Source organism: Manis pentadactyla, chromosome 6 (genome assembly GCF_030020395.1).
Source record: "Manis pentadactyla isolate mManPen7 chromosome 6, mManPen7.hap1, whole genome shotgun sequence".
NCBI classification, from domain to species: Eukaryota; Metazoa; Chordata; class Mammalia; order Pholidota; family Manidae; genus Manis; species Manis pentadactyla.
Window position 1 is genome coordinate 33,920,363 of NC_080024.1, and position 22,186 is coordinate 33,942,548.

General features: G+C 37.4%; 1 protein-coding gene across 2 annotated transcripts in view; it reads right to left on the minus strand.

The window, feature by feature from the left end:
- BMPR2 (bone morphogenetic protein receptor type 2) overlaps positions 1 to 22,186 on the minus strand; it is a 217,323-nt gene that overhangs the window by 188,698 nt on the left and 6,439 nt on the right. The window lies entirely within an intron of this gene.

Sequence of the window (22,186 nt, forward strand, 5' to 3'; positions counted from 1 at the left end):
AACCCTTAAATAGAATTCGTGCCATATATCGAATTTACCGAGTATCATAATTCTTCCAAGGGGTAAAGACACCTCAAGACAAATACTGGGCATAGAAGCCACAGGGCATAAATATGCAAAGAAGTAAAAAGCTAACCTTTTCAAACAATAAGGCTTCTCTCTCACTGATCAACTTTACATTTCCCTGCATGGCCCCGGAAGATGACTGGTTAGCCAGAGACGGGTAAGATTCCTCAAGGGAGGAACAACCTAAGACAGGCACAGTCGCAGGGGGGCCATCAGGTGAGAAATTGGGGATCAACAGAGGTGAGGCTTAGAACCTCCCCCCCTCGTTCTGAGAGAAATCTTCTGCATATGTGGATGTTTTATTGCCCTTGTCTAGCTTGGATTAACACATAGTCTACAGGCACACACCTGATCATCTACATTTGCTCTCTTACAACACTAAACTATGTTTTCTACCTTTATCTTGTATCTACCTACCACTTCAGCATTTTATTAAAAATAATAATAATAAACAGAGAAATGTGGTATCCACATATAAATCAAGTATAAAAATCAAATGAGTATTCATATTTGAACTGTTTATAGTTCATAATGCATGAGCAAAACCAAAAGCTTCTGTGATGACTGCCCCTGTAATGTTCACCATGTAACTTATTCACTATGTAAGAATTTGTACTCCATGTAAGAACTTGTTCGTTAAGCTTCAAAAGATTGGAGACTGATGAAAAATAGGCTTGGGGTGGATTAATGATTGTGCATTGAGCATTGACCCCCCTATAGAGAATTTTATTGTTGTCAACAACCATTTGATCAATAAATATGAGAGATGCCCTCACACACAAAAAAAATAATAATATATATATATATATACACGCACTTCCAATTGTAAAATAAATAAGTAACTGGGATGTAATGTATAGCATAAGGAATATAGTCAAAATATTGTAACAACTTGGTATGGTGATAGCTGGTACCTAGAATTATCATGTATATAAATGTTGAATCACTGTGTTGTACACCTGAAACTAATGTAATACTGTGTGTCAACTACCCTTCAATAAAAGAAAAAAAAAAAAGAATGTGTCTTGATAAAAGAAAGTAAATTTGTTCTAAAGTACAGCTGTTTATTTAGAGAGATAACTCTAAATATAAAAATAAAGTTGTAGAAAGTTTGTAGAAGAATTTAATATGGTCATGCTATATAAAATTAAAGCAAATGAATCTCAGTATCAAGTACACAGCAATTAGAATTTTGTTTTCAGTTAAAAAAACTAGGTTTTCTTAACTGTTAGTCTGCTCTTAATATTGAAAGATTGCAAAAAGTTCTCTAATTGTTTTATCAAAGCAGTTTCTCATGCTTAAAGTCTCAATGAGTTGTCAGACTATTTAAGAAAATGAGATCTTAATATTAAAAAGACTAAAAGCTAAAGTTTGCTAACAACTGTGTAACCTTCTTTATTTGCCTTTGAGGTATTTTGTTGTCATTCTAGTTAAATAGATCAGTATTGCTTCATAGCAACCTATAATCCTATTTAAGCAAGTGCCTTAAAACTTTTAACAGCTTCCCAAAATCAAATTCAAAAAAGTACTTTTACCTCTAGTTAACTCTGATATTTTTCCAGAGGGCCCCTGAAACATGTCACAAGAACTTTTTCTCATTGGAGAAAGTATTTGGGTAATTTAGCTTATTTATCTGATATATAATTACCTGCTTAATTACCTAGAAAGCACTGTCAAAGAGAATGATGCTAAACTTTGTTACTAAATGTTTTGTTACAGAAATATCGGAATTTCCTTATGTCAACTGTCTTACAATAAGCTCTCATCAGATCTTTAACCACTGTCATTTGTAAGTCTTTTATCATTTATAGTCACTATTTTATTACTCCTAAACTAGCAAAGAACTAGATTTCAGCAGAACAGATAATAGTTACATAAGATTAAGTAAACTAAAGAAGATGATTTTGTAGCTTTTTGTTTCAAACGTTGCTGATAAAGTGTTTTAAGCTTGTTCTCTTAAGCTGACAACAATTTAGTAAATGACTGCTTTTATAAGCAGAATTGAAACTTTATCTTTCTCTCTACCTGATCCCTCCAGAATTTAAAAACCCTCAGTGACTACTTTTATATTTCATGGCAGTATGTTTATTTGCATAAATTCAGTAAGAACCTGCTTTCCTTGTAAAAAGACCAGTTAAAAATACAGGTTATACTACCAAAGCTTTGACTGGAATGTCATACCTGAGAAACACATGCATAAACTCAGATATGAACAGCTTTAAGGAACTAAGGTTGACTTTATAAAGGCAACAAAGCCCCTTAGAAGAACTAGCCTGGTACCTTGCTTACAGAGTTCCCAGCAGCCTTACCAGGTGAGTAAAGAAGGTCACTTCCTCGCAAGTGCAGAAACCTCAAGATGTCTTAGAGGCCTTGAGAATAGAATAATTCACCCAGATCTACAGGTACTGCAGGCAAAGCCTGATGGCAAGTCTGGCTTGGCTGTCTGGCCTCCAGAGGCCTTTAAAAGTTCAATCTGAAATTCCTTATAAAAAAGTTCCAGCAAAGCACATTTAAAAGAGCCTATGTAATCAATTGCTCTTCTTGCTGCACTTAGGCAAATAATCAAGCCAACTGTTAATTATTTTCTTAATCTAGCTACTTCTAATAAAAATAAGAGTGATTTTAGAGAAAAGTATTGTTTCAATAATGCAGTCTTATCTATACTAAATCCTAATACTAGCCATTGAGATGTAAACTCAATCCAGAATTTTAATTTCCCTATAATACCTGACTATGATTCTCAATTAGACTCTTCATATTTCCAGTTCTCATACTCAGCCATGCATTCTTAATCTCATCAAGTTTGTCCTTCCAGAATAGAAACGCCAACCTTCCGAGGCCCTCTCAACTGACCAGTAATAGAAACCTAGCTGCACCCTTTACTGCGCCCCTTCTCAGCATGAAGCAGCCAGAGCGGTCATTGCCCCTTTTGCCTGGCAGCAGCTAGACTCTATCTGTAGAGGAGAAAATGAGACAGGAACCATAAGCTTAGACAGAATAAAGTGAGAGCCTCTAGAGAAAGCAAGGCAAGACATTTGCAGTCAGAGCGATGTAACTACATGCTACGAACCGTCCCCCACGACACCCCTTGTCAGCCAGAAATAGCCAGATCAAGTCATTGCCCGTTATGACCAAAAGGCTGGAATGTAAGGTTGAAGGCACTGGGGAGAGGGGTGAGCACATCAGACACTGATGACATACCAAAGTCCCCAGCTGCTGCCCCCTCCCAACCTGAAAAATGTGCCTTAGGCTAGCCAATCCTCGCACCGCTGTAAATCTAAGCTCTGCCTACCCCTACCTTCTTTAAAAACTCACTGCCTGCTCTGCTGAGTGTGACTTCCCCAGCCTGTGATAGCCAGACCGCGGAACATCACCTGGGAATTTGCATTCAAATAAACTACCTGGCCCTTTGTTGTCTCTCTTCGCCTGCTTATTTCAGCTAGAATTTATCTTACACACAGCAGCTCTCCTGGTCACCCCTCTCTCACCACCAGGGAATAGGATATTCATGATGAACATCAGTTCAACCATTAAGTATATATATTAGGTACCAAGAATTGATCTAGTTGGTCCACTAGGCCAAGGGGATCTTCTAGCAATGCTTAAAATTTTTTACCTCAGTACCCATGAGAGGAGCATTAACAAATTTCCTCTTGTCCTAGCGGGACCTCTCTCAATGGAAACATCTTGGGATTCCTGGTGGACTCCCCAGAAGGCAAGGGAAAACTCTAAGTCCTTCTTACATTGTTAAGTCCAGGGAGAGGAAATCTTGGGGCAAAATACCTCTAAAAACTGAAATCAGTCAAAGAGAGAAATAAAGTTTAAAATCTATTTATTGCTCACAAGCTGCAGTCTGGGGCCATTTCTCTCTTTCAGGTTCTAGCATCAGCCAAAAACCGGCCCTCCCCCTCACCTCTCAGGTACAGAATAGCCTTCCATTGCCCAGGTAATTACCCATTGATATGGAAATGAACTTCTCTCTACCTGAGGAAAGCTGCAAATGCACTAAAGCCATAGGTCTTTCCACCTCTGAACGCCTGTTGATATGCAGATACGGCAAGGCCAGGCAAGATATTCTGGAAATGTTACAATTTTACCCACAGGGAGGGAGACAAGGAAGTGGGTCCCAATGTTAAATAGATGAGTGGGGTAGAAAGATAAAAAGGCCAGGAAAGTCTACTAAAAAGACCCAGAGTTAATTAATTAAAGCTCAAAAAGACAGGAGCAACTTGGCCTGGAATGTTTGAATATTCTTCAGATAAAGGAGAGGGTACCTCAGCATAGCCTGTCTTTATTATGTTAATCATACAGGCCCAGCCTCTTCTTTTCTTTTTTTACCTTTACCTATATGCTATTTTTTTTCTTTCCAACCCCAATCAAATAGTCTGCAACCCAGGCAATCAATTTAGCATGCAGGCGCAGCCGTAAACAACATAGCAAAAGGCAGGAAGGATTTCATCCCAAAGATTGCATTTTAATATCCAGGAGGTCAAGAAGCAAGATTCTTAACTTACTCATTAGCAAACAGACAATAACTCTGCCCCCCACTTGGAAGAAGGGCAGCCAGTCCTGCTCCCAATCCAGGAAGCTGCTATCCTGGGAGGGGACTAAAGCAGTAAATTTCTTGTGTTAAGCTAATTTTGCAGAATTACCCAGAGGACTGATAAGAAATATAATGTCTCATCAAAGATATTTGAGACCACCTAACAAGTCTACACCTCCAGATGCCGGGCACACTACTAAAAAATCCTTAAAAAGGGAACCCCTACCCCTGGGGTGCTCCTCTCTCCGAGACGGCCAGCACCCTCAAAGTGCACAACCTTTTAACTTAAAACTTTCTGTCTCCAACCTCCCAGGGTGCCCTCCTTCCTGAGGCGGCCTCACTTTCTCTCTCCAGGAGTAACTCCAAACAAAACTCTCACTCCGCCGCCTCACCGCCGTGTCCCCGCCCCTCACCTCTGCTGCGACTCTGGTGGGGAAAGGGACCGAGGAAAACACACAACGCTCTCCCAACACCAGGGCTTGTCCTGGGAGGGTCTCTTGTATTTCCTCCTCCCTACCTTTCCCTTCCCTGGTGTTGAGGGGAAATAGGGGAAGAGCCCTTGGTAACCAACAGATTTCTCAGGTGAACTGGAGGCTTTATTACTATCAAAAAAATAACTCAAACTTGGCAAAGCCAGTTTTCATCTGAACTAACTTTAATCCAGAAAAAACAGCAAAATTTGATTATCTTCTGTTTGTCCTTAACCCAGTACGGGAGGTGTCCCCCCAGTACCATAACCTTCACCCCAGAAAGCTATCTGGGGGGAATTCCAAGGGAGCTCATCTGGTTCCCTTTCTCTGCTTCCCTAGGCCTAGAATTTGTATTTCCCATCCTTCAAGAGGTCCCTGTGTCTGACTTCCCTGTGTACTCAACCCCCCATAATGGAAGTTTCTTGCACACACCCCGAGATTACATGTCTCAGCCATACACACTCGACCTCTGAAAAATGCCCAACCACCAAGGCAGTACTTATAGCCCAATTTTCCCACCTTGGCTTGTGCACAAGGTTGCCTGGTTGCCACAGTGCCTGCGTTTTCTCCCCTGCATCAGTCACGCTGTCTCCACACAACAGTCTCGGGTCTCCCCTTAGCTTCTGTGTGACACTGAGATGCCCAGACACAGCAGGCTACCCAAAGCCGGACAGGACACGTCTTCCCACTCCACTTGGGCCCCCACCTTGCACAGGCAAGAGGATCCCGAAGGAGCCCCCATATTGTGAGAAACACACTCACTGGTCCAAATTCAGTAAGTGGACACAGAGACCGTCCAAAGAGAACAGTGGAGCGAGGCTTTAATAACGGTCTTGCAAGAAAGGGTGTCTGGTGGGCAGGCACACCTGGGGGGTTTGGTACCAATAATTTATCTCCTAGTGCGCAAATCCCTCCCCTGGTTCCTCATTGGCTGAGTACTACAGGGTTCACATTCTTTCCCGGAGGTCGCCTAAGCCAGTTATATCTTCCCTTTACATTTGTCTTAATCTTATTGGTAGGTTTAAAAAAACTCAAACAGGTATGCCAGGCCCTTATCAATTCCCCCACCTCCACTCTCAGCCCGAGCAGCTTCCACCACGTGGCCCTTTGTTAATATCTTACTGTTAAAACGTTTAAACATCCTAGTGGGAATAAATCACATTTAGGTTTTATACTCTTTCCTAACAAAAATGAAGGTAAAACACGGGGCAACCAGGTCAATGTGTGTGTATGTGTCTGGTATTTGTCTATTTTGTTTCCTTTCTTTTTTGTTTTTAAGGATGAGAAGACCTGCTTATGATTTTGCTGGTAAGATAACAGGCAGAAGGAGACAGGAGGATATACTGATTCTAGATGATCAACAGAAGAAATAGCAGTTGAAAATGTATGTATCACAGTGAAAGGGTCTGTGTGAAAAAGTACGATGAGTTTGATGTACCAATTACTCTCCAAAGACTTTTTGCATATTATGCAGATGTCTTGGTCTGATACAGGTATAATAATTTTGTACTCTTGCTGACAGATAGAGATGGTAATTTACAGGAAATTCTCTCAACCTGACAAGCATTTCAATCCTTTATAAAATATTTCAAGTTTTTAATAGCTTATAATAAGCCAACTTGCATATAAAATACACGAAATACATTTTTCCAGAGAACTTTCAATAACACTGTGCAGCCTTTTCAGCAATTACACTTCAGTAAACTGCCTGACTGAAATCCAAAGGTTGCTGGTGAGCAGTATAGGTATGTAGTGACTTAATGAGCTACATAAACCATGATGAAACATCATTTTGAGATTGGAAATAATTACTGCACCTTGAAGCCTGAGGTCTTTTTAAAACTGAGAATTGGGGAAAAGTCATCTGACGGAAATAAAAATTTTAAACAGAAAATACAAGCTGAAGGATAACAGAAGCTTCACTCACTAGCAAAATAGATTTTACACCTGATAGAAAATGTGGAAATGCTGCCATTGTTAAAGTAACAACTGCTTACTTATGTGTCTTCTTCACTCTTATTCTTACTCCATTTCCTTCTAAAATCTCCCAAGAACGGATCTCCAGAAACACTGAAGTATGGGAAATTTATAAACTTTTTCCTTCTATCTAGTTCTATCTGACATTATCTGTGAACCTTCAGGTTTTGCTTTGTATCTTCAAAAACACCAAATGATGGGGGGAGTCTAGTAAACACAATGTTCCTCATGTAACTGTAGATGAATGATACCCCCAAAAAAAAAAAACACACCAAATAGTCGATTCTGCTCATTTAGTTTTTTCCAGTAAAACTCCTGCACAATTGCAATTTATGTCCTTCATCCCCAGGAAGAGGGCTAAGTGATGTTCAACCTTTGAATAGGCACAGTGATAACTACAGTAATTGTAGGACTAATAGAAAAAGAACAAAAAAAGAAGTTATCAGGAAAAGAATTGTTGGATAGCTTGTCAGTATTATTCTAAAATTAAGGAGGAAGTTAAGAAATTGCTTGTCCCTATTAAGAAAAATTTACATAGAATTGCAATTATTAGACTAAATTAGTAGAAAACCTACACAGTAATATTACAGAAAGTGCAGTCCAGTATAATGAATATCAAACTTAACAATTAACATTCAATCTATATTCCAGTGACTGCAATGGGTGTGTGTGTGTGAGGACCTGATAATAGGGGTGAATGTTGAAACCACAATGTTGTTCATGTGAAACCTTCATAAGATTGTGTGTGTATAAACACCATTCAGTCTACATTCAATACTGATCTATAGTATTATGAGTCAGGATGATGACACAAAAAAAGACACAATAGGATTCTGGAGTTCTATTAATGTACAGGGTGCTGGTCATATGCATGTTTTTACTCTGTGAAAATTACTTTGTGAAAATTCATCAGGCAATGTACTTAGACCATATACCTTAACTCAAATGTGGACAGAATTTGGCACTTAAGAGCTAACCTCCACTTTTTTTGGACTTGCTTTTCTTATGAGTCTATAATCTTTAGTATGTAAAATAACCCTTATTTTTCAAAATCAAAGGTCTCAAATGAATAAAGCTGCTGCTTCCGCCCCCCCCCCAAAAAAAGTACTAATTCATAAATAATTCTCTTAATTCAAGATAATTTTTTAAAATATGAAAATTTCCTGTAAGGAAAACAATTAAGAATTTTGATATATTAGAATATTTCAGGATATAAAAACTTCTGAGAGGCTAAAAAGGAAAACTAATGAAAAGCCTTCCTTTAAATTTATACTCTCTGTTCATCTACCAGTTTCTAAATAATAGAAGAAAGCAAAGCAACTAAAGTTACATCTCTTGTGAATAGTTAAGATAAAACTGAACTGCTCCTGAAGTATCAGATTCGGAAACTATAGAATCAGCTATGTTGGGTCTTCTAGCAGGTAGTCATAAAAATCTTTATTTCACTCAAATTCCACCCTAATTCTGCCCCATTATTCCATTGCCTTGTAGACCTTTCCCGCTGCTATGAGAAACCTTTACTGGTCAAACTCTTACTGCTCATAATTTAAGGTCTAGTTAGAAGGGTTTTTTTGTTTTTTATTTTTGATAAGACATTGGAGTCTGTAGTCATGCCACTTTTTCTAGAGCCCAAGTATGAAAACTAGTTTTTTCAAAACTACTCCAATATTATTTGAAAGTAATTAAGGATGGGAAAAAATTGCACTGACAAAAAACTACTAGGAATATTATGAATGAGCACTCCCTTGTGATGTGGGAGGAAAGAAGACTATCAACAAAAAAACAACAAAAATCTCAAAATAATACACTGAATATGTGCCTATATGGGGGGCAAAAAAAAAGACTAAGATTACATGCTTTAAATGCAAATGAGATATGACCCAAGTCTTCAAACACTGCAAAAATAAGCCCTTTAAGACCAGGACAAACAGGAAAGTCTTCATCTACAAAGGACCATATGACCAGAAATTTTTCTTGTAGTCTATACTCTGCATCATAAAGGGAGTCCAGGGAGATGGACTCTACCCCTATTCTTTGAATTATTACATGAGGCAAAATACTTTTCATGTTTACATTTTTCTAATAAATAAAAAAGAACAAATAATACTAATAACATATTTGTAGAGTACTTACTGAAAACTTCAAATAACATAGATCTCTAAAATGAAATTTGACGGTAATAGGTTTTTAAAACTAATCAACTATACATTCTAAATCCAAGAAATAGTCCTTGCAGCAAACCATGGAAGTAGGTGTATAATGATACCAGAATGTTACCTGACAGTACTTGAGGGAAAAATCCAACCTGCCATCACACTTTTCATGTTGACTATTACAACTACCTAACCAGACTTCCTCGTTTCTCTTATAGCTCCTCTCTAATCCTTCTCCAACTACAAGCCAAATTGATCTTTGACAAATGAAAACTAGATCATGAAATTATCCTGCTTATAATCTTGCAACAGCATATCCCATTTTATCAGAATGAAAGTCAAATTTTTCATTTTTCTACCATGACCTAAAAGGTCCTCTGTGATTTGGCTTCTGCTTGCCTACTTAATCCTTTGTCATGCATCTCTCTCTGGTAGCTCACCATACTCTGGCCACATCAGTTCTCTTTCTGAACATTTAAAATACCAAGCTCTTTCCCACTTCCCAGGCTTTGTACTCTGTTCCTTTACCTGGAATGCCCTTTCTGTAATTATTCACATATCAGACTCATTTTAACTCTTCAGATGTCACCTTGTAAGGAAAGCTCCATTGACCACCTTAACTAAAATGGCCTTCTCCAATTACCCTCCTAATAAACCCTATGGCATTTATCATAACCTCTAATTATCTTGTGCATTTATGTATTTACTTATGCATGATGTTTTCTCAACAAGAAGGTAGAGGCAGGAATCCAGATGCTCTGTTCATGTCCTCAAGATAGTAAGATATTGTCTTAACCTAACCTCATCTTGAAAAATAAAACAGCTAAGTGGCCTCCCCGCCTTCTTCATTAAGTGTACTTGGCAACATTAAGTGCATTGTAGCATATAATTTACTTCACATTTAACCCTTTTTTTTTTAAATAGCCAATTTTTCACATGCAATTAGGAAAGAGCTGAATGACAAATTTCCCCAATAACAGTGCAAAAGAAAATCTCTAATGATGGCAATATGAAGCATTTTTAATTCAAACTACCCTTTTCTCTATAGAAATGTATTCATAAAACACTGAACCAGAGAATCATTTTCTGTGGTCTGCTTAAATTAAATTATAGATCAAAAGTGGTCGGATTTAGTGACATGTTAATTTTTAGGGGAAACGTTACTTACTGATCTTGCTCCCAACCTTAGCATACAAGATACCAATAAAAAAAATTCTTTGCTCAAGAAAAGTGTAAGGCACACACATCAAGGAACTATATTGTTGCTATGTTGCCACACCTATAAAACCCAAAAAATTCAAGTATGACATTTTTGATGAACCATTTAATATATATCATATATCAATTAAAATGGGGCTTCCTTTCCTATGCCTCTTTATGATATCCTTTGCCTTCTTTTATTTGTTTTTCATTTCAAGTGTTTCCTCTTACCTAATTTAAATTTTGTGGTCACACAAAGTAGATGTGGCTAGATATCCCCAAAACTCCAACTATCAAGAATAAAAGTAGTGAGAGGAATGTGGCTGGTAACTGCAACCCTAAACAGTCTATCAGTGAGCTCTTAAATATATCTATCTGTTCTGGACTACTACTTTTACTGCTAAGTCCTTTACCACTGTACTCCCCTCATACATTTCTCCACAGTGGAAGATAAGGCATCAACCAAATCTCAAATCTTCAGAGCTGAGTACAGCAGTTGAGCCAGTCTTAAGTAAGGCAGAATATATACCCACCAAATAACCTCAGCATCCATCACTACCCCCAGCTCATTCAAGAGCTTAGCATGATGACTGCCAATCCAATCTAAAACTCAGTGGCTGTAGGAATGACAGGATGCTGAAGTTTCTCCTTCTCTTTTTTTGTAGTCTAACCCACTTGACTAGGCCTCTCAGTCTTTGTCCCTGCTCCTTAGTGTCAGTTCACAACCATGCTTACCACACATTTGGTCACTATGCCTTAGCTACCTGGCTCTCCTAAAGAATACCTCTAAATCAGGCCTATTGCCTAAAGGAAATTGTGAGCTCTACTCCTTGCCTGTTCAGCTGCATTGTCACATCCACTGCCCAATTATTACTATCTTTGTTACTGCCTATATGCATTCTGTATGCCTCACTTCAAATCTGGATTTTTTAAATCCAGTCAGCAGTTGAGCATACACTAACACTGTTAGGGAATTCATACTCAAGAAATACATGCTAACTTAGAAACAGAACTGACCAAGCACAAGTAATCTTATATTACTTAAGATATTAATTTATATTTAATTAATATTAATGAATAAATACTAAAGATGTTAATTTAATAAAAGACATACATATATTATATTTATATGTATAACAATCTTTTAAACAATAATGAAATACTTATTAGCTGCAGAAATTCACTGTTTCTCCAACACAAATTCTCAAGTTAATTACCAAGGACATGACTCAGTTGAATCTCACAGGAATCTCTCTCCAAACACCTTAACTAGATGCCACTTTCTAAACAACAAATACTCTAATTAGTGACCTAAATAAGAAAAATGGGCTGAAAAGACTTCAGGAATCAGCTCACCTGAATGGCAGGATAATAAACACAACCCATAGTAATTTAAGCTCTCCTGACTATATTAACTTCCTTCTGATACTGTCATTTAATGGTTCAGAGTTCTCTTTTCAAATGTAATTTTTTTTAAGTGATAGCCCCAAAACATTCCTGTGCCAAAGCTACTGTTTAAAAATACCTAATTCACAAGAGCTTACACAATCTAAGAATGTTATGTTTCTTTGGGGCCTACACCACACACAGCACAGAGATCAAAGGCAAGGGCAACAAGGCCAGATCAAGCTGGGACAGTTTGGCTAGAGAGTGACAAACAATATAGAAGGAAATTCAGTAAATTACTTTTTACCCCTCCTCCTTCAGACTTTCTCCACCTCCACCTTTTGCTACCATTACTCTTTCCTACATCTGTACCACATCCTGTCAAATATGACCACTAGAATGGACAATTAGGATGACAGAAGCATTCCAGTCAATGCTATGTTATTTCCATATACCAACTACAGAGAATAGATTCTAACTCAAACTTGTTCAGAATCTGTTAAAATGAATATACATGTGCAGGCATTTTAAGCCATTAATATTAGTCATTTATTTACTTATTTAATATTCCCTCAAATTGTATATGCTAAAAACCCAAACAACCAAGGTTCTTAAGAAATTTTTTAATTAAAGGAATAGGTAAGGCTCTAAACAAGAACTAAAAATGTCTCAGTTCCAATGCTCAGACATTTTAAGCAATTGATATGTCAGTTATTTACCATAACAAGCAAAAAAATCTATTATGAAACAATAGCAGAAGTACATTTTATGCATTTTACATTAACTACCCCTAAATACTTTTCACTACTCAAATAAGACACTTTTAATTCAGTGATTAAAAGATAACTTGGCTATATAAGCAGTAGTAGAGCACAGCAGTTAAAAGCATGGGCTGCTTGCATCTATATTCTACCTCTATTAGCTATGTTGCCTTGGGCAAGTTTCTTATTTCTCTGTTCCTAAAATTCCTCATCTGTAGATAGGGATAATAACAGTATCTATGTCATGCTATTATTATGAGTTAATATGTACAGCACTAAGGATAGTTTCAGGTGGATTAGATTATCTAAACATTAAAAAAAAAACTACAGACTTATCTACCATAAGATAGAGTTTTTGGTAATTATGGATGGGTGAAGGCTTTTCTAAGGTAACACAAAACCCATAAAGTAGAAGAGAAACATCCTAATTGCATAAAATCACTTACGTTATATAAATGTCACCTTCAAATCAGTAAGAAAAAGACACAAATCATTAGAAAAACTAATCCATGTACAGGTAATTCAGAGAAATACAACTGACCAATAAGCTTATGAAGCGCTCAGTTTCACTAATAATTCAAACACTGAAAACTGAAACAAAATACAATGCTTTTCCTTTAGCAGAAATAAAAAGTATTTGGAAAAGTATTAAGGAAATGTAAATTCTGATACACTACTGATAGAAAAGGAAATACGGACAGTCTAGACTGTTGGGGGGATATTTAGAAATTTGCATCAAAATTTTAAATATGCAAATTTGACCAAGTGATTTTATTTCTAGATCATGCATGATCACAAAAATCTGTATGGTATACACAAAGTAATTCCACCTTTGTTTAAAAAATAAACTCTAATTGTACACAGAACTTTATTTACATCCAATTATTACAGATATTAGTGCATACAAAAAGTATGAAAGATTATATACAAACTGTTAGCAGTGGCTACATCTAGGGCATGGGGTTAGAGAAAAAGTGAAGGGAGTATGGGTTGTTTTTTTTTTAACTTTCTATATTTCATTATCCTTTTAAAACCTCTTTTTTAAATGAGCATGTATTACAACTTTAGTATTCTAAAAAAAGATTTTTAAAAGAAAGTCTAAAAGCAAAAACAAGTCTTAAATTACAAAGCCAACACAAATTTATCTTATTACTTCCTACAGTCTTCATTTGTCCTGTTTCCCAAATTCATTTTCTAGATACTTGAAAATATGACATTTTCTAGAAGTTGAGGAAGACCATGAGATTGAATAGTGAGTTGTAAGTGGAAGTGATGTGAATCTCTTTCAGGCAGAGCATATAATTGCCACGAAAGATCTAATACTTTTATTTCTGGCACTGCAACCATTCAAGATGGTGATGCTCCATCAACAATGATCAGTGAATGATGAGCAGAGTGCCAGTCTTCAATAGGACATATAGTGTGAGTGAAAAATAACCAGTGCTATTTTAGAATAACCTAGCCTATCCAATTCATATACTTCCAAAAACCATGCCTTACACACTAGCTTTTAATTGCAAATAACTAGAATTTAATCTATTTTCAGTTAGAGTTTATTATTTATTAACAGTATGATGTGAAATACAAAGCTTATTAGCTGCTTAGTTTACAAATCTAAGCTGACTTAATACAATTTAAAACTACTGTCTTGCTCTTAAAAGAGGGATTTAGCAGCAAGAATAAGTAAAACTGAATTCCTCATAAACCTAAGTAAACAGACAAAATAGTGATTCCTGGAGAAGAGCTCTATAAATGGAACAAGTTGGTGCTGAGGGCTAAACTGAATTTATAGATTAATTTTCTTCATAACATTTCATCAGGTTAACACACTGGTTTAGCAAAGGAAAAAAATACCTAATTAAAAAAAAAATACCTTTTGTGGGAAAAAAATTATCTTCCACAAAACACTTTGTTTCAGTAGGTAACATGAATAAAGTCATCTTTTGATTATCATTTGACTGTTTGTAATCTTGCCTGTCTTGTCACCACAATATGGCCCTTTGTGTAGTAACTAAATATAAAAAGTTACTCTGCACACTGGCCCCTAGGGGTTCTAATCACTAACAACAGATGGAAACATTAAAAACTTATCCTCAACTAAATATGTCATCATCACTCTTCTCCTCTAAGTTAACTGGTGCTCCTTTCCCAAACTGAAGCTTTGAATCTCCAATGAAACTTTTATCAACCATCAACATTTGAATGCTACACACACAGAAACACCTAAAACATCTTTTGTCATTTACAACAAAATAAGAGACCATAACTAAAATGTGATTCAGCCTGGGCAATTATTTCTGAATGATTAAAATACCAGTAATATTTTCAGATGTCTAAAATAGTCCAAGTCTTCATATCTTCATTATGTCTATATTTCATTAATGCTTTGCTTTGGTGTTATATAGTGGCCTGAGCTTGAATCCCAGGTCCCCTACTTACTGTTTACTCATCTGTAAAATAAGGAAAAATAATAGTACTGATCGGTCTCTTTAGAAAATAATGAGACAGCACAGTAAATGTGTAAGGCACTTGTTAGATATATTAAAGGCTCATGAAATATTCATATGTCTCCTCGCTTACTCCTCCCATATATAGATTTACTAACTGTAGCCACTGTTGAATTATATAAAATATCTTAATCTAACCTCTTCTAAAACATTTGAAAATCTGAACTTTTATTTCTTTGCAAAGTTAAAAGCACAATAAAAGCTTATGAAAAAATGTATGTGCTTCTTCATAAAAAATATAATAAAGGAAAATTTAAAAATTCAGTCCTCCTCACCTAGATATAAAGACCCTTAATACCTTGATTTTCTTTAAGCCCTTTTCTATGCACATATTATGTGATACTATAATTTGCATATACACATATATGTGCATGTATTTACACATACATACGTATATACATATATATCTGTATAACTTTGAAACCTGCTTTTTTATGGTGTGTTATTGGAACCACAACAGCATATCGGGGGAAGGATTTGAATATGTTTTAAGATTTGTTGAATATATACTCAGTGACTCTTCATATGTTGACCAATAATCCAAACCCTCCTGTTCTTTCATTTAAATGAGGAAATAGTTGACTTTTGCTAACCTTATTGATCTGTCTTCAGTCTTTACTTTTACACATAAAAATAATCTATTAACAAAGCTATATAACTGTAGTAGACACTGCAGGCCAAAATTTCAGAGAAAGTTTTGTTTTTATTTGAAAAATAAATAGAAAATACTAATAATACTTATTTAATTCCTATTGGAAGATGTTTAGTTTGTCTTGGTTTTTTTCTTAATAAACACTGCCATACTGAATAAAAATTGGCAAAGATAGTACAGAGGGGTTTCCTGAATACCTTTACCCAGTTTCCTCTATTATTAACATCTTGTATTATTTTGGTACATTTGTTATAACTCACAAATAAACCAAAACACACAAGGGATACATGCATAAAAGTATTTATATAAAAAAAGGTAAGTCACCCTTTGACCCAGGAATTCCACTCCTAGGAATTTGCCCTAAGAATGCAGCAGCCCAGTTTGAAAAAGACATATGCACCCCTATGTTTATATCGCAGCACTGTTTACAATAGCCAAGAAATGGAAGCAACCTAAGTGTCCATCAATAGATGAATGGATAAAGGAGACATGGTACGTATACACAATGGAATATTATTCAGCCATAAGAAGAAAACAAATCCTAGCATTTGCAACAGCATGGATGGAGCTAGAGGGTATTATGCTCAGTGAATAAGCCAGGAGGAGAAAGACAAGTACCAAATGATTTCACTCATCTGTGGAGTATAAGAACAGAAAAAACTGAAGGAACAAAACAGCAGCAGACTCACAGAACCCAAAAATGGACTAACAGTTACCAAAGGGAAAGGGACTGGGGAGGAGGGGTGGGAAGGGAGGGAAAAAAGAAAGGAGGCATTACTATTAGCAGACGTAATGTGGGGGAGGGGCACGGGAAGGGCTGAACAACACAGAGAAGACAAGTAGTGATTCTACAGCATCTTACTACGCTGATGAACAGTGACTGTAAGGGGGTATGTGGGGGGGACTTGGTGATGGGGGGAGTCTAGTAAACATAGTGTTCCTCATGTAATTGTAGATTAATGATACGAAAATAAATAAATAACTAAATAAAAGGTAAGTCACACCATTCAAATAGAGTGCTCAAATTATTTACTGAACCATTCCAAAATTCCCAAAATAGACTATATTAGCATACTTCACAAGGACTAAACCAGTAGTTCTAACAAGAGTTACCTATGAGGATCAACTGGGGGGCCTTTTAATATTCACATGTCCCACCCCTTAAGTTCTAATGATTCACTTTGTTCCTTAGGTTTGGGAGCCAGGCCAGGCACATCTATGTTGAAAAAGGATCCCCAATTATTAATTCTGATATAAACTTCTAACTAAGAATTGAACCTCTAAATGAACTGTATATATCAATGGTTCTCAAAGTTTAAGGTACATTAGAATCATGTAGAGAACTTTTTAAAACACATACTGCTTGGTCTCAGTCCCAGAGATTTTGACTTGAAGTCCTAGAATGAGGCCCAGTAATTTGCATTTCTAACAAATTCCAAAGTGTACTGATGCTTCTAATCCAGGTATCATGCTTTGTTAACTACTGCCCAACACCAAAAAACCCAGTACTTTTCAAAGACCTTCATAAAATCTCCACAGAGTTATGGGAGATGTTTTAAGAATGTCTTAAATGTATCAAATATATATCCCTCCATCATTTTCCTTAACAATAAACACAAAGAACAGAGTCCATCAAACTTATTATTTGGGTCCCCTTTAATTTCTTTTAGCAATATTTTGTAATTTTTAGTCTACAAGTGTTTTGCTTCCTTGGTTAAATTTTTTTTTCTGTTCACTTTGTTGTTAACAATGCTAATTTTTTAAAATTTATCATTGGTATACAATCTTATGTTGGTTTCAAATGTAAAACAGTAGTTCAACAATTACCCATATTACTAAATCCTTACCCCCACTAATCTGTACTACCTGTCAACATAGAAAGATGTTACAGAATCACTGACTATATTCTCCATGCTGTACTTCTATCCTTGTGACCAACTTATATTGAGAAGTTTTGTGCCCCTTTATCCCCTTCATCCTCCACACTTAGCCACCCCAACCCTTCCCCCATGGTTACCACTAGTCACTTTTTAGTGTCTATGAGTCTACTGTTGTTTTGTTCATTCTGTATTGCATTTTTATATTCCACAAATAAGTGAAATCATATGGTATTTTCCACCTGGCTTATTTCACTGAGCATAATACCTTCTAGATCCATCCATGTTGCTGTAAATGGGAGTTCTTTTTTATGGCTGAGTAGTATTCCACTGTGTGTATGTACTATATCTTCTTTATCTATACATCTACTGATGGACACCTAAGTTGCTTCCATATCTTGGCTCTTGTAAATAATGTAGCAATAAACATTGGGGTCCATATATCTTTTCAAATCAGGGATTTTGTCTTCTCAGGTAAATTTTTGGAAGTGGACTTACTCGGTGGAATGGTATTTCTATCTTTCGTTTTTTGAAGAACTTCCATACTGCTTTACACCGTGGCTGCACCAACTGACATTCCCACCAACAGCGTAGGAAGGTTCCCTTTTCTCTACATCCTCGCTGACAGTTATTTCTTGTCTGTTGAATAGTGGCCATTCTAACTGGTGTGACGTGATATCTCACTGGTTTTTATTTGCATTTCCCTGCTGATTAGGATACAGAGCATCTTTTCATGTGCCTATTGGTCATCTGTATTTCTTCTTTGGGAGAAATGTCTGTTCAAGTCCTCTGCTCATTTTTTAATCGGGTTATTTGTTTTTTGGTGTTGAGATGTATGAGTTCTTTATATATTTTGGATGTTAACCCTTTATCAGATAAATCTTTTATGAATATATTCTCCCATACTGTAGGTTGCCTTTTTGCTCTGCTGATGGTATCCTTTTCTGTACAGAAGCTTTTCCTTGGTTAAATTTATTCCTAGGTATTTTATTGTTTGGTTAGTACAGTATTTTTAGTTATATTCTTATATTTTCATTAAAGCACATCCCTAAAGAATCTTTCTTCACAACACTTTTGTGGTCCTAATTCAACCAAAATAATCAATATATAAAATGTATTTGTACATTTCTTTCAAAGTAGTGCTTTTAAAATTTCACCATATCCCACAGTTTTCCCCAGTTTTTAAGTTAGAACTTAAGCTAAATTCAAAGTACTATATATTCAGTAATAACCAAATATATCATTCAAAGAACTATACACTTACTAGTACCTAAGTATACCAATGGCTTTTCTCATACCATCTGTAGAAGTGCTATAAGTACTCTAAGTGTCATGGAGACCAACTTTACAAATGAGGATATTGAGACTAAAAGAACTGATTTTCCCAAAGTAAAGAGCTAAAGGTACCACTAGGAAAAAATTCAAATCTTTCTAGATTCTATTTCTGGTTGCCTTTTTGACTTAGTGTGGATAAAATTGAAACATTTCCAGAATATCTCGCCTGGCTTTAGTATATCTGCATATCAATAGGCATTCAGAGGTGGATGGCTTTAGTGCATTTGCATCTTTCCTCAGGGGTGGAGAAGTTCATCTCCATATCAATGGGTGATTACCTGGGTAACAGAGGGCTGATCAGTACCTGAGAGGTGAGGGGGAGGGTCGGTGTTGCTGCTGGAGCAGCTTGGGACTGCAGTTTGTGAGCAATAAACAGGTTTTAAACTTTATGTCCCTTTGACTGATTTTGGTTTTTAGGGGTATTTTGCCCTGGGATTTCCTTTCCCCGGACAGACAATTGGCCTAGTATTGGCAGGATTCCTGTGAGCCCGAAATCTGTCATAATGGGGGCAACCTTTGGGAGGGCCACCCCTAGAAATGATGGGAGAAGAGGCGCTTGCGCCAAGGGACATGTGTCTACACTCGTGTGGTCGTGGAGGCGCCACCACCACTGCTGGCCACGCCGACCCTGGCCCGTGGCCCAAGCCTAAGGGTACTGCTTCTGCCACTGCTGCTGCTCTTGCTGCCAGCCAGAGCCTGGCCACAACCATGGAAAGGAGCAGAGGTCTGGGTCACCTTGATAGAGAAGCAACTGGCTGCTGTGTACCACGCCTTGCTGGTTACAGAGCCCATCGCTGGAACAGCTCCAACCAAGGTAATGACCTCCTATCCCATTGCGGGGTGGGTGGGAGACTGGACCCAAAGGCCATGGAGTGGCCTGGCACAGACACCTCAAAAGACAATGTGGGCCCATCGGTGTGGCTTGCCTTTCACCTTTGAAGAAGTCAGCCAAGCCCTGAAGGAGTGCCATGCATGTTGTGCAGATCAGCAAACCACCAAGAGGGGCCTAGAGCGTCTCTCTGCAGCCTATGGTCGGTTGCCAGTGACTGAGAACGATCGAGGTACCCACTTTATTGGACATGTGTTGCAAGGATGGGTGCAATTAGGAGTAAAATGGACGTGGCCCTGGACATTTCAACACATGGATCAGCGATGGCTGGCTCTTCTGGCACCTTGGGGAAAAGGCCTGGAAGCTGGCCCTTTGTGTCCTGGATGCGCCCCCTGGCTGCAGCTGCCGCGTGATGGCTGGAATGGATGAGCTTTGGACTTAATCTGCATGGGACTTTGAACCTAGCTGAATCCTCTGGCTTGAGAATTATGATTGTGTTGCTGTTGTCAAGAAAATAATGTTTAAAGAGAGGCGTGATTTTGTCTAATGTTTGGTAAAAGTTTTGTGAGCAATCTAACATGATTGTTAAGAATGAGTAAACAAGTGTAGAAACGTATTTTGTGCTTAGTGAGAGATTGTGCTGTAAAAGTACATTTACTTCATCTGCATAGGCTGAATCCTCTGGTTTGAAGATTATCAAGATTTTATTGCTGTTGCTATTGCATGTTACTAGATTGGTCGGAAGAGGGGGATCGAGTAAATTGTAAGGCGAGATTTCTGGAAGGGTGGATTGTGGGTAAAATTGAAACATTTCCAGAATATCTCACCTGGCTTTAGTATATCTGCATATCAATAGGCATTCAAAGGTGGAAAGAAGTATAGCTTTAGTGCATTTGCATCTTTCCTCAGGGGTGGAGAAGTCATCTCCATATCAATGGGTGATTACCTGGGCAATAGAGGGCTTATCTGTACCTGAGAGGTACAGAGGGGGAGGGCTGGTGTGGTTGCTGCTTGAGTGAGAGAAGAAAGACAGCCTGGGACTGCAGTTTGTAAGCAATAAACGGGTCTTTAACTTTATTTCTCCCTTTGACTGATTTTGGTTTTTAGGGGTATTTTGTCCCGGGATTTCCTTTCCCGGACTGACACTTAGAAATCAACTTTCAGGAATAATTTAAGCCTGGGAGAGGAGTAGCAATAAGAGAAAAGTGTACTCAAGACAATCTAAGGGAGATAAAAAAAACATTTCAGGGAAGAGAGGATGAAGAAGATACAGAACCAGGGAAATACAGAGTCACTAGGAGAATTTTAAGAAAGAGGTGACCAAAACTGTCAAATTCAGTAAAAGGTCAGGGATCAAGACTGAAAAGTGACTGGATTTCATAATTAGGAAGTCACTGCTGAGCTAATACGCATGATGAGGCAAGGAGTGGGGGAGGGCGGTAAAGAATCAAGGATATGGAAATCAAGAAGTGTTCACTGCTCTTTCAAGAAGAGAGGATATAAAAGGCGGTGGAAATCAGCTAGAAGACACACAAGAACATCATCTCTTTTCCCGTGTTGCAGAATATCTACAGGAATTTCTCAGCCTAAAAGATGTGCAGAGAGGAGAAATAACACAATGGTCACGGTTTGTAAAATACCTACCTGTCTCAAACACCGTAAAATCTAATTCTCTTCATAAAGTGATATACGCTATGGCATGAGTCCACTGGGGAGAAGGGGCAGCCCCTTTTTATTTTTCTTGGTATTCACCAACATTTAAAAAAAAGTACATTCCAGATGACTGGTTAGCCAGAGACGGGTAAGATTCCTCAAGGGAGGAACAACCTAAGACAGGCACAGTCGCAGGGGGCCATCTGGTGAGAAAATGGGGAGCAGCAGAGGTGAGGCTTAGAACCTCCCCCCTCATGTTCTGAGAGAAATCTTTGGCATACATGGATGTTTATTGCCCTCATCTAGCTCGGATTAACACATAGTCTACAGGCACACACCTGATCATCTACATTTGCTCTCTTACAACACTAAACTCTGTTTTCTACCTTTATCTTGTATCTACCTACCACTTCAGCATTTTATTAAAAATAATAATAATAGAGAAATGTGGTATCCACATATAAATCAAGTTTAAAAATCAAATGAATATTCATATTTGAACTGACTGTGTATAGTTCATAATGCATGAACAAAGCCGAAAGTTTCTGTGATGACTGCCCTTGCACTGTTCACCATGTAACTTATTCACTATGTAAGAATTTGTACTCCATGTAAGAATTTGTTCGTTATGCATCAGAAGATTGGAGACTGACGAAAATTAGGCTTGGGGTGGATTAATGATTGTGCATTGAGTATTGACCCCCCTATACAGAAATTTATTGTGGTTAACAACTATTTGATCAATAAATATGAGAGATGCCCTCACAAAAAAAAAAA